Below are 18,978 nucleotides of genomic sequence, written 5' to 3'. Positions count from 1 at the left end.
GTAAATTACCGAAGCAGAGAGTTGGCGGCAGTTTCAGTTATTGGAAGAGCTTCCAGTTTATAGAGCTTATAGGACAATACAGCAGTATTCCTAAATATTAATGAATAAGCGAAAATGAAAACAAATTGATAGGGCTGTAATTTCTGCACCTTATAAATATCCAATATGAATGAAAGTAGCAATTGAAAGTCAAATCTCTACAAAAAGTAATACATTTTTGGTACTTGAAATGCGATAACAACATTCGAGACTGATATTGATGTAGGCAACAGATAATAAATTATACTGTTTCAAAGAAAAGTATGTATGTATGGTAAAATAAGACAAACGACAAAAAGTTATAAAAAAAGAAGCACAATTAAATTTTATGAGATCGTGATAACAACAACATATGGTTCAGAAACTGGGATATAGAAAAATAAGGATGAAAGTAGAATATTAACAGATGAAATTTCTTAGGTAGTTAAAGAATGTGTGTAATGGATAAAGTGAAAGGAGGTATCGAATGTAGACCTCTACATAGCCTTTTAAGGAATATAGAGAACAGATCAGGATGTCTGATTCAATATCCAATCCCCCACCTTTTCACATAGTATGTCTTGTTAATAGGTATCCACTAGATACTAAACACATGAGGATGGGCTGGAAATTCTGGAATTTAGCTGACCAAACTGTATTCTATATACTAGCTTAAACCAAAAGAAAGTGATACATGATAACATATGCTGGCTGGGGCATTGCCTGGTTAAACAAGGACTCTACTGTTTTTTTCTAGGAACCAGGGTGAATTTGGATAGTACCTGTCCAATTTTGAACAGGTATTATCCAAAACAAGAAGTATTGCAAGAAAAGAAGCAGAACTGGTGGAAGAATTAGAGAAGTACTACATCTACATAATTAGTGTTACAAAAATACATTAACACAAACAGAGGTGAGAGTTTGCAATGCAATGTAATAACTATAAGATATTATATTCAGAATTAGATACAAAGATAATGAAATAAGAAATGCAAATCCATTTTGGAGATATAAACAGCAAAGTAGAAAATGAATACCAAACATAGATATGAATTTCAAAAATTTGGAGAAAATGACACTACTAATAATATTGTAAGCACCTCTTGGATTTATATTCAGAATACAGACTAATAATTACTGTCTTCCAGCATAAAGATAGTAATTATTAGTCTGTGTCCAGAACAGAATTCCAAGAGGTATTTACTAATATTATTAGCATTAAGATGGAGAGATGATACAATAAATAAATATAACAAATAACCATGTCGTTGTTGCAAAAGTGATATTTTCCTGCTGATTTAGGACAGAATAATATATAGAAGATTTGAAACAAGAAGTGATCACCATTTAGTTTTGAGCAGGATAAAAATAAATTTCATATCCCATTTACCCATTTTCCCTTGCATGATAGAATCAATGGCCTGGCATAGCCAAAACTTGGCTCCTTTGAAACCTAATTAATTTTCTGACATGGTGGTTAATCCTATCTGCTTAGCATATTATGGCTGTCAATTGCATATATTTTTCTAGCTGATTTTTGCATATTTTCTTCTTCTTTCTCACCCGTAAGATGAGTCAAGTCCCATATAATAAAATCTTTGCTATCTGGCTCTATCTCCAGCCATTTCTGTCATCTCTGTGAAGCTCGATAATCGTGACCTTTCCTTCAAAGACTGTAACCAAGTTCTTTTTGGTCTGCCTCTTGATCATCTTCCTCCAATGATTCTGTTCAAGGCTGTTTCGTAATCTCTGAGAGGATATTCCCTGGAGGTGTCCAAACCATCTTAATTGTTTAAGAATTATATCTGTGATGTTTTCTCTATGGTTTAATTCATGTTTGACTTGTTCATGTATTTTGTGTTCTGAGCAGTAAGTCTTAATTTTCTTAAACATTTTGAATGCTCTGATTTTGTCGCTCTTTCTGATTGAGTCTCCATATGTTGCCATAGGTATAATAAGTGTTTTATAGTTTTAGTTTGAGAATTTTTTGAAATGCTGTTCTTTTTCCATATTTTGTATAATTTATTCATATTATTTCATCCTATGTTAAGTCCGTATTTTACTAATTCTGTATTGTCGAGATTATGAACAACAAGACTGCCCAGATATGTATATTGCTTTACCTGCTCAAACATATGATTTTCTGTGTGTACTACGTGATGTTGGGACCTATATAAGCTTTTGCAGCAGGAAGGAAAGTGTCTTAGGATATTCAGCCTTCTTTTCCCTGGGTCCACCGTCATGTGAGGTCCACTGTCTGTCATTGGAAAGAGAGACGTCTTCGTTTTTTTTTTTTTTTTCAGTCCAGTTCCTTCCCTGGATCCACCACCATGTGAAGTTTTACTGTCTGTCACCAGAGCGTCTCGCATCGGGAAGTCTGTACAAGTCGCCATGGAGTACTAGAATCCATCTACAAGGGTATCGGTGACAGAACACAAAGAAACAGGCATACAGTCAGAAGAAAGAAAGACAAAGGAATCAAGTAAGGACTGTAGTGAATGAAAGAAGTATATGATGTGTAATTCATTGTAACTATGAGGGAAAATTTGTAAGTACTTCCAGACAAATCACATTCTGTGTTTTGTTTCACAGTCAATTGTAATAGCATAAATATTATTGATCTAAATGAACAAGTATCAACTCTAAGAGTATGCATATTGCTATATGTAGTAAACATAAGTTGTTGTTAATTGAGTATATGCTTTTCAAGTTCGCTGTTTAACGGGTAAGAATGACTAAGACTAATAAGAATACCAGATGGCATGTTTAGATTATAAGAACCTAGGATAGAATTACATGTAATTATGTAGGACTTGAAATTTAGTTATATCGATGCTTTTGTGTATGATACATTGAGACTGGTTTGTCAATGCACTGATTCGAAAACTACGGACCTGCATATATCTGATTAATAAGAGGAAAGTATTTATGACATGCTAAGTTATATGTTTAAGCCACGACAGATATAAATTAAGGATCAGAAGTTAACAGGGAATAATATCTGCTTTGTCTTTGTTTATAATTCTTGCAAAACTCACACTATGAGTAGTTTAATTGGTGCAGTCGTAAATCAAATAAGTTCATTAAATTACAGAGTGTGAGCAAATGTATGAGAGCTAGAGCATAAAGTAAATATAACAAAAAGGAGCAGATAAGACAGATAAGATAAAGTAGACATATAACATTAGCAATTAGGGAATGATAATTTTCACACCTTTGTTTATATCCCTTTTAGAAAATTAGTATTGCAATGCCTGCCTTCTTGCTATCATTCTTATTGGCTTCGTCACATATTTTTGCTTTTTCTTCCAACCAAAGATTTTTGGTGGATTTGCACATTCTATTTTGTTTTCAGTTTTTTGTAATGTTGATTATTTTTTCCATTCAATTTTTTTTTCTTCTAAGGTTTCCAAAATTTCTGTGGTTACCTACTTGCTATTTGCTCTCATTTTGAACCAAAAGTGTTTTTCTTGCATCACTTATCATAACTGCTCTGTTTCCATATATTTTCTACATTGCCAAAGGTTATTTTCTCTAATTCTGGTTTCTATTACATTTCTGTAATTTTTTTTATTTATTTATTTTTATGGATATATCTTTCAGTTTCTTATGTTAATAATAATGATTAGTGTCTTTGGTTTACTATTTTTAAATTTCAACTTAATTTTTACAGCTAGTAATTCATAATCAGAGTCAAAATCTGGTTTCTTTTACTCTACCATTCTAGTTATTTTAGATCAGAATGTAATTAATCCAATTTTTAATCATATTGTTTGGAGATATCCTGTATCTGCACATTATGGCCTGGTTGAGTGTAAAACTCCCAACCAGGTGATGAAGTCTCCCATCACTATCAGGATGTCCTTTTTGTTTGTCGATAAGGTCCTGTGGTTGATGGTAGAAATGTTTAATTCTTCATATTCATGCAACTCATTTGGAGCATAAATATGAAAAACATATCTCTTTTTCTTTTAACTAATTATTATCCTACTTGGAATATGTGGTTCTATGGTTAAGGTGGAATTCTGCAAGTGATTATTGACTAATACTGTGACTCCCTCTGTGTGGATGTCAACTTCTCTTCCTGAGTAAAATAGTCTTCCATTCTTCAGATTTACTACACACTGTTGACCAGTGTGTTTCAGCAATGCCTATTATATCCCACTTGATCCTCTCCAAGCTCTTTCTCCATCAGTCTGGTCTTTCCTGGTTTTAAAAAGAGTCCTTATACTCAAAGAATCAGAAATGCAACACAAACACCTAAGGATAAAGATAAGATACTCTGGATGTCTGGAGTAATTTTATTTTATTTTTTTTTAATATATTGATCTCATACACTATGTTCTCCCCAGGAGCTTTTGAATGGGCAAACCACCCGGCTAATTAATGTTGTGAATTGACATGGCTAAATAGTGAGCAAGAATGGAAAAATAATTGAAGGCATTTTTTTAATTAATAGTGATGAGAAATCAAACCAGAATCTCGATACTCGTGTATCAGTTGCAAAGATCTTTTACGAAAGAGACATAATTTTGATGTTTGAAAGAAATAAATTGTGAAAATTGAGCGAATTCGAATCGAAGGCAAAAATCGATGTAAATCTACATTTATTTTTCTTAATAATGGTTTCTGTCCGAAGATCGTGAGTCGAGTATTTAATATTTTAGTTTGTAAAAGAAAATAGGCTTGCGCATCAAATATAGTTGTGATCTCGTGGAATTCTCGAAACTCTTGAGGACTATGACATCAGTCTCAAGTGATACCAATTCCCATTCCTAGTAATTAAAACTTTATAAATAGTAAAATTGTGACATAACATGAACAATTCAGTGATTTGTTCCGATTAATTTAATAACAATGATATTTTGTATTTATTAAATTACCCCATAATGAGTAAAAAGTCAAGTCAGAAAACCACACTCTTATTTTAAGAAAAATGAAACCGATAAGCATAGTAGCAAAGACGCCAAACCAACAACAGAATCGTCGATTTCTGCAAAGTCTCTTTCAAATGTAAAAACGTGCGTCTAAACATCTTATCTTATCCACTGCTTATCAGGTATTAACAGCAAGTGGTTTAAAAAATTCCATTGGCTAGTGGTGAAAGATAATGGAATGATGTGTTTCACATGTATGAAATACGGAAAGAGACGACCCACAAACAAGGAAGTGACTTGGGTAACTTTGCCATACACAAATTTCGAAAAGAAAGCTTGGTTGACCATGAACAAGTTACACAATGATTCTTGTTCAGATATAATTGAAAAACGTATACTAGAAGAAACTGGAGGAGGACAAATTGAAAAATCAATTTCAATTTTGAATAACTTGCAGAGAGATGCTTTTCTGGGAGCTTTAAGATCTATGTATTGGTTAGCGAAAAATAAGTTACCACATACTACATTATTTGAAAAATTGCTTGAGCATTGCAAGACTATAGGCTGTTCCTACTGAGAATATCTTAATGTTGGTAACAATGCACATTATAACTCAGAAAGAATAATGCAAGAGTTGATTGATATTTTAGCATCAGAAATTAGATCAATTTCTGATGCTAAAATCTGCACATCATGGCCTGGTTGAGTGTAAAACTCCCAACCAGGTGATGAAGTCTCCCATCACTATCAGGATGTCCTTTTTGTTTGTCGATAAGGTCCTGTGGTTGATGGTAGAAATGTTTAATTCTTTATATTCATGCAACTCATTTGGAGCATAAATATGAAAAAAAAAAAAAAATCTCTTTTTCTTTTAACTAATTATTATCCTTCTTGGAATATGTGGTTCTATGGTTAAGATGGAGTTTTGCAAGTGATTACTGACTAATACTGAAAAATATACATTCTGCAGATTATTTCAGTGTTTTATGTGATGAAATCACATAAAATTACAGACATCTCAATTTTAAAACAGTTGATTGTCTACATTAAATATGTTTGTCAACTTAGAAAAGAGGTCAGGGTTAGTTTTGTATCAACTTGCAATATCACTGATGGCAAAGCTGAGCCTATAACTAACAAAGTAATTGAAACCCTTAAGAGTCTAGGCTTAAAAACTTGTAATCTGGTGGGCCTAGGATCTGATTGAGCAGCTCATGATTGGAAAGCAAAAGGGAGTTGCAAAACTGCTCAAAGATAAAACAGATGGACTCATGGTCAACTGCCGACTGGCTCTTGCTAGTGCCCAAGCAGCTGCTGAAGTGCCTTATTTAGTCATGTTTAATGATATCTTAAGGCAACTGTTTTTCTTCTTCCAAAATTCCTCAGTCAGGATGGCTGGTTTAACCCAAATCCAAAATATACTGAACAGTCCTCAGATTAAACTTAAAATGGCTAGTGACACTAGATGGTTATCTCATGATTCTACAATACAGTCTCTAAAAAATGCATGGTGAGTGTTATAGCTGCATTGGAAAGAGAGGCCACCGAACGAAATGATATCACAGCTGAAGGTTTAAGTAAATATATCAGAACATACAATTTCGTTGCTTCACTAATGATGCTTTCAGATGTGTTACTGCATTTATCTAACTTGTCTAGATCGTGGCAAAAGCAAGATGTTGACTTAACTGAAATAGAGCCAGACTTAGAAGCCAGAAAACTATCCATCATGGAACTGAAGGACACTCCTGGGAATCATTTTCAAAATCTTCATCAGCATCTTTCAGGTGAATGGTCAGACCTTCACATTGATTATTCAGATTCTAATGTTATTACGTTATATGACTACAATATATGATAAATACATAGGCACAGTTATTAAACACCTAGAAGCAAGATTTCCAGATATGCCAATCATTTCCTGCTTTTCAAGACTTTTCAATGCAGAAAGTCATGATCAACGTGAGGCTTCTGAGATTCTTTTTGATTATTATTCTAGAAATGGAAGTCCTGCAGTTTTAAACTATGAAAGTACTAAACTAGAATGGGCAGTTGCATCAAAAATGATTAATGAACAGTCATACAAAAATCTAGATCCAAGACAAATACTGCTGAAATTAGCAACAACATCTGAGCTCAAAGAGTCATTTCCAAATTTAGCAAAACTAGCTGCTGTTGGACTGGCCATACCTGTGAGCACAGTTGAATGTGAAAGGGGTTTCACTGCATCAGTCAGAACACTAAATAATCTGATGCTGATTTCACTGGAGAGACCAGATCCAACAGATTTTAATTACAAAAAAGCTGCTGCTGACTGGGCTTCCAAGAAGAAGAGAAGAATAATGTATAGAATTTTAAGCTGTGAGAATTAGAAGGTTTTTCATTACTTAAAGAGAAAATAAGAAAAATCCTAGTCTTGTTTGTTATAATTACTATATAAAATATTATCTTTGTTTGAAGTAATTTCTAATAAAATTACTATTTTAATTTGTTATGAAAAAGGTTCTTTCTTAACTCATTCAAAATGTTTGTATGCCCAGCTAATGCTTCATTCCACCCAGCTGGTAAACATTTCTGGGGAGAACACTGCAATACACAAGAGTTTGAAGGACCTATAAGCACATCAGTACTGTGTGGGGTGCAGGAGAAGACCGAAATAGATGTTTAATGATGTTTTTTTTGGGGGGTGCATAAGAGTCACCCCACCAAAAAAATGATGTTTTTTTTGGGGGGGGGGGGGGTGAGAGGAGACTTCCACATATCCTTTAAAGGAATATGTGAACCGACCAGGACTTCTGACCTAATGTTCAATCCTCACCTTTTCATGGTGCATCCTGTTAGGTATCTACCTGGATACTGAACAAATGAGGATGGGCTGGAAATTTGGGATTTAGCTGACCAAATTGTATTCTTATTGGCTTAAACCACAATACAAAAAACACACCCTAACTCAATCACCAGAGTTGAAGATCAGTACTGTCAACATAAGAAGCCTGAAGGGCAAAGAAATGGAGCTAGCTGAGGAATTGGATAAGTACCAGATCAACATAATAGGGATAACTGAAACAAAAAAGACAAAAACTGGTGAGATCTTTCTGAGCAATAAATACAAAATGTTATATTCAGGCAGTGACAACCAAGGAAAGGAAGGAATAACCACAGTACTCAACACTATATGAGGCTAATCTTCTTGAATGGCAGGCAATTTCAAGTAGAGTGATGTGGACAAATATCATGGGGAACTGGACAATGGTCCCACAGAAGGTTCTACTAATGTAGAAGTGGAGGAATTTTTTGAGGTTTTAGAGAAAGCAATGGACACAATGAAAAAGGAAAAGTTGGTCCTTGTTGGGGACCTAATTAGCAGACTAGAAAATGATTGTCAGACACAAAAATATTTTGGGAAACTTTGGAGATAAGACCAAAGCTAATAATAATGGCAAATACTTGGATTTCTGCTCGGGACATGGACTGGTTATTAATAACACCATGTTCCAACATAAAAATGTGCACAAATTCACATGGAGAGAAGACACAAGGAATAAGAAAAGTCTCATTCACTATGTTACTGTTGATAGTGATGTTTATTCTCTGGTGCCGGACACCAGAGTGTACAGAGGATTTGAAATTGGAAGTGTGATCACCATTTAGTCTTGAGCAGGATAAAATTGAATTTCATATTGAAAAGAAGAACATGTAAGAAAGTTTTAAAGTGAATAAAAGTTGAGCAGCTCTCAGATGTCAACTGTAGACTATACACAAACAATATTCAAGAAAAAATGAAAGAGTTTGAGTAGAGGAACCAAACTATGTAGATCCAATGGCAAGCCCTGAAGAAAACACTGATTGTTCAGCCAGAGAGGAATGCGGTGAGGTTGCCTGCAAGGATAGAAAAATCAGAACTTCATAGTGAACACTGGAAGTTAAAGAGGCAGTGAAGGAAAAGAAGAAAGCATATCAAAAGTTAATGGCAAATAAGTCAGCTTGTGCTCTTAGAGAATACAGTGACAATGTAAGAAAGCTAAACACCGTGTGAAACTAACTAAACAAAAGTCAGGGGAAGTCTATAGTAAGAACATAGAAAATAAATATCAAGAAGATGGCAAGATATTCTGGAGATTGTTGAAGAGGCTCAGAAATGGAGGAGAGAATGCTGTAAAAGGAATTAGAAATGATAAAGGTGACATGAAAACTGGAGAAAAAGATATCCTTGATATATGGAGTAATTACTCTGAAAAATTGCCAAATGAAACAAGCAGTGATGACAGCGCAGTGATAAAAAACATTGATCAAGCAAGCAATCAGGAATACATATCCATACTTGAAGTAGAAAAAGCCATCAAAAGTTTGAAATGTGGAAAGGCAGCTGGAGTAGATGATATTCAACAAGAAATACTGAAGTATGGAGGTTTTTATACCTCCACAGTGGCTGCACTGCATAGTTCAGAAGGCATGGACAGAGGGACGAATTCCAGATGATCAGAGTAGAGCTCTCATAGTATCCATATATAAAAAGAGAAATAAACAAGTGACATACAGCTATTTGCTGATGATGCAAAGATAGGTAGGGTAACCAGGAATGCTGCTGATATGCAGTACTTGCAGAATGATTTCAATAGGCTGGAATTGTAGGCATGGGAAACCGGGTGTCAGTAAATGTAAAGTCATTCACTTCGGCGTGATTAGATATCCAATGTCGTATTATATTGGTGGGATTATGCTTGAAGAAACTGATGAGGCTAGGGATCTTGGAGTGTTAGTAGATAGGAAGTTGAAGTTCAGTGGCCATGTAGCAAAGATTGGAAATGCAACTCAAATGATAATTGCAATGCTGAAACACACGTTCACATGTAAAGATAAGGATGTTATTTTGCCACTTTACAAGGCGTTGATAAGACCTCACTTGGACTATTGTGCGCAGGTGTTGTCCTTGTTTCCATTGTGATTCCGATATATTAGAGAGAGTACAAAGGAGAGTGTTAAAAATGATATCAGGATTGTGGAATACTGAGACTGAGTATGAAGACATTGAGAATTTGTAGACTGCAGACACAAGAAAGAGAGGGAGATATGGTTGAGATTTACAAACTTCTGGAAGGATCATACAGGATTTCAATTGATTAAATTTTTCAATTTATGGAGGGTGGGGAAAGGACCAGAGGGCATCCTTGGAAGCTGAGAATGAAGGCTGCTAAGAAATGGGTGAGGACTAGATTTTTCTCTCATAGAGTGGTGCGTGATTGGAATAGATTGACACTGGATGTTGTGGGTGCAAGCAGTGTGAATGAATTCAAGAATAAGTATGATAGTTGGTGTGTGTGTGTGTAGTATGTGGCCTCCCTCGATGAGGCTTTGACACCATGGAGATCTCTCTTAATAATAATAATAATAAACTGAATGTGAGAATTATAGAGGTATTTCTCTACTGAGTGTTCCTGGCAAGATTTATGTCAGTATACTTGAGAAACAGTTGAGAAGGATTGTGGAAGAGAAGCTGGGTGAAGAACAAGCTGGATTCAGGCCAAATAGAGGATGTGAGGATCAGATTTTCATGTTACGACAAAACGCTATAGTTGTATGGTGTCAGTGGGTCATTATATCAAGCAATGCTTAGTCTTTATTTGAGTTGTAAGTCAGCAGTTAGAATTGAAGGAAGTACAGGAGATTAGTTTGATGTTAGATCTGGTGTCAGACAAGGATGTACATTATCCCCTCTGTTATTCTTTTATCTATATGGATGATATTATGAAGGAAATTTATTAAACCTGATATCAAAATTGGAGATGTTAATGTCAGCTCTGTGCTTTATGCAGATGATGTTATACTTATAAATACATTTGCTACAAGTCTGCAAGATTCCCTGAGTAAATTGAATAACTATTGTAATAGATATAGTATGCAGGTCAGCAATATCAAGACAAAGACAATGAAAATATGCAGAAGCATTGAAAATATCAACTGCATTGTGAATGGAGAACCTATAGAACAAGTAAAACATTTCTGCTACTTAGGCACGATTTTTAGTGAAGATGGTAAATTAAATATGGAAACAGACAACAGAATCAACAAAGCTGTATGGTAGGAAATTAACTGAATAAATTTAATTAGTCAAAACACACTAAATTAGTTGTATACAAGACAGTGTTCAAACCAATTTTAACTTATGGAGACCGCAGATATGAGAGTCCTGAGAAAGATTAGGGGCATGAACAGATGGCATCAATGGCAATATCATATTAAAAGCGAGGATATTAAGAAAGAACTTGACATTGTTAGCAGAGCTAATCTCAGGTGGTATGGTCACTTAAACAGAATGGGAATGGAAAGATTAGCAAAACAAGTGTTCTCTGCCTGGTTGGCAGGAAAAAGACCCAGAGAAAGACCAAGATATAGGTGAATTGATATGGTAAAAAGTGCCTTAGAAGATAGAAATATAAGATCTGAATGTTGGAGCAGATTGATTTGGAGGAAAATTGTAGATAGGAAGTGTTAGTAATGATGTAAATTTTTCATGTAGTATTCATATCCTGTACACCCTTTGAGGGTAAATGTCAGGAATTTGATGATATGAAGTTTTTTTTTTTTCTGAAGAGGTGCAAGTTGTAGTTGTTTGAGAATACTGAATGAGGAAGGCTGTTCCAGAGGACAGAGGTGAATGGAATAAAAGAGGAAGAAGAGAAGCTGGGTAATTGCTGCTCTTGTATTAACAGGTGTAACATAAAGTGGAGAAAGTATGGTTGCAGTTCAGCAGAGCAATGAAGTACCTGTAGAATCTGCAAAATAGAAGTTGAAGTGAATGTAAGAGGAGGATCATCTATAAGCCAAACTGATCTCTTCTGGACAGTATCAACAATTTTTAGAGAAATTTTAGGTACCTAAACATATGAGCAGTATTCTAAGATGGGTGGATTTGCTATTTGTATACAGTTAAGTTTTTTTTATTGTAAAACATCTTGAATGAAAGAGAATGCCTAATTTTCTAGATGCTGAGGAAGCTACTGATATGTTTGTGCCTAGAGAGACTGGAGGTAAATGTTAGTCCAATCAGGGAGAGATCTGATCATATTTGGTGCTTGGCTTATTACTAAGGGTAAGAGAATGTGAGCTCAGATCTGTTTGTCAGTGCTGGAAAGACATCATGTTAGAGGTTTAATGGAATATTTACAGCACTAGGAAAGGATTAAAAACTAATTTTAATTCTTCCAATATTTCATCTGTCACTGAGACATCTTCAATGATTACAAATAACTTTTGTAACACACACACACACACACACACACACACACACACACACACACACACACACACACACACAATACTAAATGAAACATGTGGGTGATTCTAAAATCCTATCTAGGTGGTGGTTGTTATTATTATTACGTCACACTTCCAGGGAGTCCAAAGACTCATCGAGGGAGGGTGCCTCCACCACTGAATCCACCAGCTGATGGTGTCCCTCTCTGTGTGGCAATGCCCATAAAGGTGGTGCACCCTCTATGGTCATTTGTAGGTGGTCTGGGGTGTAAACTGGAACTGCTGACGATTATTTTCCAAATTTTGGGAAGTTTCATGCATCTATATATGTTTAAATGAGGTTGATTTCTCTGAGTGCCACTGCAGATTCCAAAAAACAGTCTTTCCTTTTTAAATTTAATATGGTGGAGCATGGTGGTTTTTTCCAGGAGATCCTGTGAATTGTAGCCAATACGTGGTCTGCAAGGGAAGAATGATCATAGTAATGATTGCAGAGTTAATTTGTGGTTTGCGTTCTTCTAAATCAACCTGTCTGTCCAAAGTAAGCCAAAGTTGGCTTACTTTGGACAGACAGGCACTGAGACAGGAGGGTGCTGATCTTTGGTAGAACGATTAAGGGCAGCAAGCTTCCAGTGGGACTTAAAAACTGTAGATTTTATACTTTTTTTTTAACAACCTGGCTATTTTTTCTGATATGCCATAGATGTAGGGGATGGTGATGGCATTTCTGAAGCGATGGCTGAGGAAATGGTTATTTTTTAATTCTGTAATCACTGTACCATTGGAAAGGAATGTGTTGTGTATGTGGTTGAGAGGTTCCACTGGAACAAAGATTATAGGCTCTATTGGTGAGAGTTTTAATAATGCCATATTGTTGAGAGGGACAGTGGTGAGAAAGTTTGTGAATGAATCTGCAAGTGTGAGTAGGTTTTCTATACACAGCGAAGGAAAGGTTATCATTAGGAAGGAGTGTTACTAAGGTGTCTAGGAAGGGTAAACTATTGTTATTTTCCTTTTCCATCATAAACTGAATTTTTATGTAGACTATTGAGGAAGGAGTCTAATGTGTCTGGGCCATGAGGCCAAATAAAGAACACATCATCTACATTTCTCATGTTGCTGGTTTGCAGTCCATTGTTTCTATGTTGCTTGCTGATTTCCTGTTAAGTCATTCTTTACACTACTGCAGGCAGAGCTTAGCATTCACAGAAGAAATGTTTGGTTTATGGGCAGCTGCTCAACAATGGAACCCTATTCCTCTTAACTCTTGGTGCGCAATCATGGTGCTGGGTGGACAGTAAGTAGCACTGCAGAACTTCAGGGTGATTGTTTCACTCAATGCCTGGTGATTTCCATGAACCACCTTGAATGCTCAATGGTTCCTGCCTGTCATTAAACATAGCCTACCTGACCGTGGTTTTGTTGTGGTTGTGCCTTCACGTTTCCACTTCACAAATCACATCACTAACTGTTGACCTGGGCAACTTGAGGAGGATCGAAATGTCTCTGACAGATTACTTATTGATGTGGCAACCAGTCACTAATCCATGCCTTTATACCGGGCTGCGAGAAGTTCTCCTGGAATTTGTCATTTTATTTTCTAAGCATTTTCATGAAGAAATATTTTATAGTGGACATATTCTGAGGAGAAGAATATTCATGAACATGTCGAAAAGCTCAGACCCAGAACACCTATATAAATCTGTGTAGCAAATGTCAGTGACCAAGCCGTGTATTTTTAAACATGGCAGTACTCATGAATTATCTTAATTTTCACACATTGAAAATTTTCAACATTCAGGAAAGGGAATACCGCTATTTATGCCCATCATAAAAATTGCCTGCAAGCTGATTACAACAACGGACAGCATATCCTCTGTTCTCAAAACTGAATGAAATAACATCTGTGTTGCAAATGTCAGTGACCAATTAGCAAGAAAGTATAAAGAAAATTTTTCCACTGAAATTGAAGATCAAGGTAGTCTGTATCTGGTTCTCAAATCTAGTAATAATGAATACTGTCTCTGTGCAAGTTCATATTACAGCATGTAAGTGCTTATTTTGAAACCGGAGTGCTGTGATTTTTTAAAAGTAATAGGCCTACAGATTTAAATTTTAATATGAATAAGAGACAAGGAACTTTGTTATTTGGTGTTAAGAATAGTGATTCATCCACCTCAAGCCTACAGAATGATCTCTAGAGTGTACAAAAGGAGGGGAAAACTACCAGCACACAGAGGAAAAAGTCTGCATTCACTCGTAAGTACATGGACAGCTATTTAATACAATGCCCTGACACTGATCAATTACCACGACCTCAATGTGTCATTTGTACTACTGTTCTGGGAAATGAAGGTATGACGCCATCACGACTTACCTGACATCTCAACACAAAACATTCCGATATAGTCAATAAACCCATCGAGTTCTTTATGCGTAAAAGAGATGCACTTAAAATAGAAAAGAAAATTATTTCCCAAGCTTCGACCACTGACACTTTACTTCTGACGACATCCTATTTAATACCCTAACAGACAGCTAATTGTAAAAAAATGTATTCCATTGCCGAAGACCTCATTAAACCTTCTTTGATTGCTGCTTTTAATGAAGTATTAGGCCAGTCTGCAGCAAGTAAAATGAAAGACATCCCACTGTCGAATGATACAGCTGAAAGGCAGATATCTGATATGGCAAGATACTGAACACAACTTGTTGAAAAAATTAAAAAATTGAAATTGTTTGCATTACAACTAGACGAATCTACAGATATTCAGAACAACAGCATTTTACTTATGTATGTACGATATATTGATCATGATGAAAGTGACAAGAAGGAAGACATTTAAGTGTTTCTGAATTACCTACGTACCCTACCAGCAGTGAAATTTTCAAAGTTTTAAATGGTTTCATTGAAGCGAAAGGTCCCAAATAGAAAAATTGCATTTGGAGTTTGTACTGGCGACGCTGCCAGTCTTACAGGTAGAAATTCAGGTTTAGTTACTAAAATTGAGGATATGGCAGGTAATAACTTATTGTCAATGCATTGCTGCATTCATAGGCAAAACCTGCCCACCCCCCAAAAATGGCACCTGAGCTTAATGAAGTCCTGTCTCAATCTGTTAAAATCATTAATTATATAAAAAACAGTGCTTTAAATACAAGACTGTTAAAAGCATTGTGCGATGAAATGGGCTCTGATCATCAAAATTTTCTTTTCCATTCGGAAGTTCATTGGCTGTCTCGCAATAAAATTCTCAAGAGGTTATATGAACTCCGAAAGGAAGTTTAGCTGTTTCTAAGTGATAAGGAAAGTGGCCTGTCAAATTATTTCTAGGATAAAAAATGGGTAGCCAGACTGGTGCATCTCAGCAACATATTTTCTTACATAAACGAGTTGAATTTAAAACTTCAAGGTCACAGATACAACAATATTTAATGCTTGGAATAAGATCGAATCATTCAAAAAGAAACTCTAACTCTGGCTTAATATGATTGCAGAAAGAAAAAATGGAATGTTTCAGTCGTACTCAGATTATATTATCAAATCAGATGATTTCTTTTCACAGATTTCAGTTTCATGTATTATTGCAGCCCACTTGAAGATTATGTTGTGGTTTGAAAAGTATTTTCCTGAATATAAGGATCCCCGGAGGCAAAATATGCGAATTGTGAACCCCTTTGTTGAACACAAAGAGATAGTCCTTTCCCATGAAGAAACTCTTCAACTTACTGAATTATCATCAGAAAAAGGACCGAAAGTACTTTCAATTCTATGAGTAATTCGAAATTCTGGATAAGAATGAAAAACGAATATCCAAATTTACATGAAATAACAATGAGATTTCTTTGTTTTTTCCACATCTTTGTGAAACTGCATTTTCTGCCATGACTGTGCTTAAAACAAAGCAGAGGAACTGACTGCAACTTTCTGACTGTCTCCTTTCGGCTATCACTTCAATTCATCCCAGAATTAATAAGCTAATGGGCAGAAAACAGCAACAAAAGTCTCACTAGCCTAACTAAAACCTTCAAAAACTCAGTTGTAATAAAAGAAACTGAGTTTAACTTTTTGAATAACTTATATATAATTGCTGTGTTAATGTGATGCATTTTTAAATTCAAAATATTAATTAGTGTTGGAACTAGTTTAGAATTGAGAGATTCATACATTTTTATTTATTAAATTGCATACTTTGCATATATAAATATGGCATGTATATGTGATAATAAACGTTTCACTGACAAGTTGACATTTTGCTGCTGCTTCCCCTGCTCAGCTGACTTTTATGGTGAGTTAAAAAAAAAAAAAAAAAAAAAAAAAAAAAAAAAAAAAAAAATCAGCTAACGCCTTTTTTTTTATTCCCGTATATACGGGAGTAGGCGAGGCCACTTAGCCCTATCTAACTTTTGGAGACTGAGTGGGCAGTTCAATCTCCACTGGTACCCAATCAGAGACAGATGGCCCAAGGCTATCACTAATTAAGCGGTACGCAGTGAAGAGAGACGGCTCAAATGTGCCGCCATCTCGTGGTCCCTAACCTTAACACAATATATTTAATGTCTGAAATAATGTGGGTTCTACGGTCGATTTTCTTGAGTTTACAGGACGAAAAACCCGAGTTTCCGGGAGGAAAAACCTGCTTGCCCGTGCCAGAGATCGACTAACTCGGGAACCGGTCGAAAAAAGGCTTAGAAAAATTTCTTCTAGTCGTCGACTAGACTCGAAACCAAGACTTCCTTCGTGCGGCCAAGCGCGGTGGTGTGTAAACGCCACATCCACTGAGCTACACAGGCCATTACAATGCATAAATATTTTTCTAACTGCCATTTTTTTAAAAAAACCAACATTATTAAAATGAACTTAATAATACAATAATCAATTTATCACTGAATAATATTATAACTTTTTGGTGATCAGAATGGGATACGTCAATGAAAATCAGCATAAATTAATTTAATGATGTTGGCCTGAGGAAACTACTATATACTACAAGATTTCATTAGTCCAGTGATTGATAACTAATTTAAATGTAATTTTGTATTTGTCAACATGCCACACCATATATAAGTGTACTAATCCTCTTTATAATTATGCAATAATTAATTATTAATATTTACGTTAGTTTAATGAATGAACTTAAAAAAAAAATTGGAAAGGTATTTATGAGTAAATTTGCTGGACCGGGCCCTCGTCTTATAAAAAAAGAATTTACCAGGCTGCGGTCTCACAAAGGTTGAGAACCACTGCTTTAGAAGATTCACACCTGTTGATTGCAAACTAGACATGAAATATTAACCATGTAGTACTATCATTATAACTGGTACAGTCCTTGAAGATTTATAGCAGAAAATGATAAGACTAAACATGTTGTTTTCTTGGATTAACTAAACCAGAATCAATCTTACTTACTTTGTTATCATACTTCACGTTCTTATGCTTTTTTTTTTTTATTATTATTTATTTGGTTACTGTTCTCATAAGAGTTTCTTGGTAGTTCTTATATATATATATATATATATTAGGGTTACCAAGTAATTTTATAAACTTGGTTATTTTACTCCTAATCCCAAGCAAGCAAACAGTTAAAAAAAAATTTTTTTTATATTTTTGTCATGCTCGTAATATTTTAAATTTTATAATCTTTAAATCTATCACCTTCCAAAATTTGTTTTCTGTTTTTATGGTTTTATATCTGCCTTTTAAGCAAACTTTACCCACCTTTACAATGAGTTGCCCTGGTGTTGCACCACCTTTAGACTTGAACTACATTCAGACACAAACTTAACTGTTTGCTTACTTGGGATTAGGAGTAAAATAACCAAGTTTATAAAATTACTTGGTAACCCTAATATACATTACCCAAGGTAAAAAAAACTTTATATACATATATAAAGCTATAACTTTATAAATACAAGCTAAGCTGTACTGTTAATGGAGCTATTTTTTCCCCCAACCAGTAGGTATTGCATTAATGGGTTATTCGTTAATTTAAAATTTAAATTTCAAAGAATAATAAATCATACATACCTGGATAATATGAAGATCAGGATGGTGTGGAAAGAAAAATAATGTCAGTTGGGAAAACAATGTGGAAAGTGAAAACCAAATATATAAGTAATGTTATATCAAAAGGCAGATATAAAACCATAAAAACAGAAAACAAATTTTGGAAGGTGATAGATTTAAAGATTATAAAATTTAAAATATTACGAGCATGACAAAAACATAAAAAAAAAAAAAAAAAGCAGTAAAGAAAACCAGCCAGCATTATAACAGTGTGCTGGTCATAATTTATTATTTTACATCTTGGAAGCCAAAGCAAACTCATGTTTCAGAATACTTAAAAGAAGATGTGCACATAATATATTACTGAGTGAGTCTTACACAGCCTCATGATAATTTCCCTGATATTATAGGTCTGTAAAGAAACTTTCACAAGTTCATTCCAATCATCAACTACAGGCAATGTTTCCTTTAATTTTTATCATCCCATGTGTGCATGAAAAATATTTTGCGTTCAAAGTTTCCAGTTCTCAGACTCAATTTGTGCACTAACCTAAATATTTCTGATACTAATGTTTTCCTTTTTTTTTATTTTTGTCTATCTATAACTTATAAAATTGTGAGCACTAATTATTTACTTAAATCCACATAGCTACAAAAATCCATCGGTCTGAATGTACTGACTAGACAATATACACTCTAAACAAATAAGTTTCCACAACTTGTTGATATCAGTGTCAATTGCATATGTCTTCTGAATTTCAACTCTTTATCCACTATCACCCCCAAATCCCTGACTTTGTTATTTTCTGCAATGCTATGCTA

The 18,978-nt window shown here is 34.8% G+C and overlaps 1 protein-coding gene across 5 annotated transcripts in view; it reads right to left on the bottom strand.

Moving 5' to 3' along the window:
- LOC150093810 (uncharacterized) overlaps positions 1 to 18,978 on the bottom strand; it is a 364,154-nt gene that overhangs the window by 11,179 nt on the left and 333,997 nt on the right. The window lies entirely within an intron of this gene.

This window comes from Typopeltis vanoorti, chromosome 23, assembly GCF_054136105.1.
Source record: "Typopeltis vanoorti isolate ZY-2024b chromosome 23, IOZ_Tvanoo_1.0, whole genome shotgun sequence".
NCBI lineage: Eukaryota > Metazoa > Arthropoda > Arachnida > Uropygi > Thelyphonidae > Typopeltis > Typopeltis vanoorti.
This window is presented reverse-complemented; position numbering and strand designations above follow the sequence as displayed.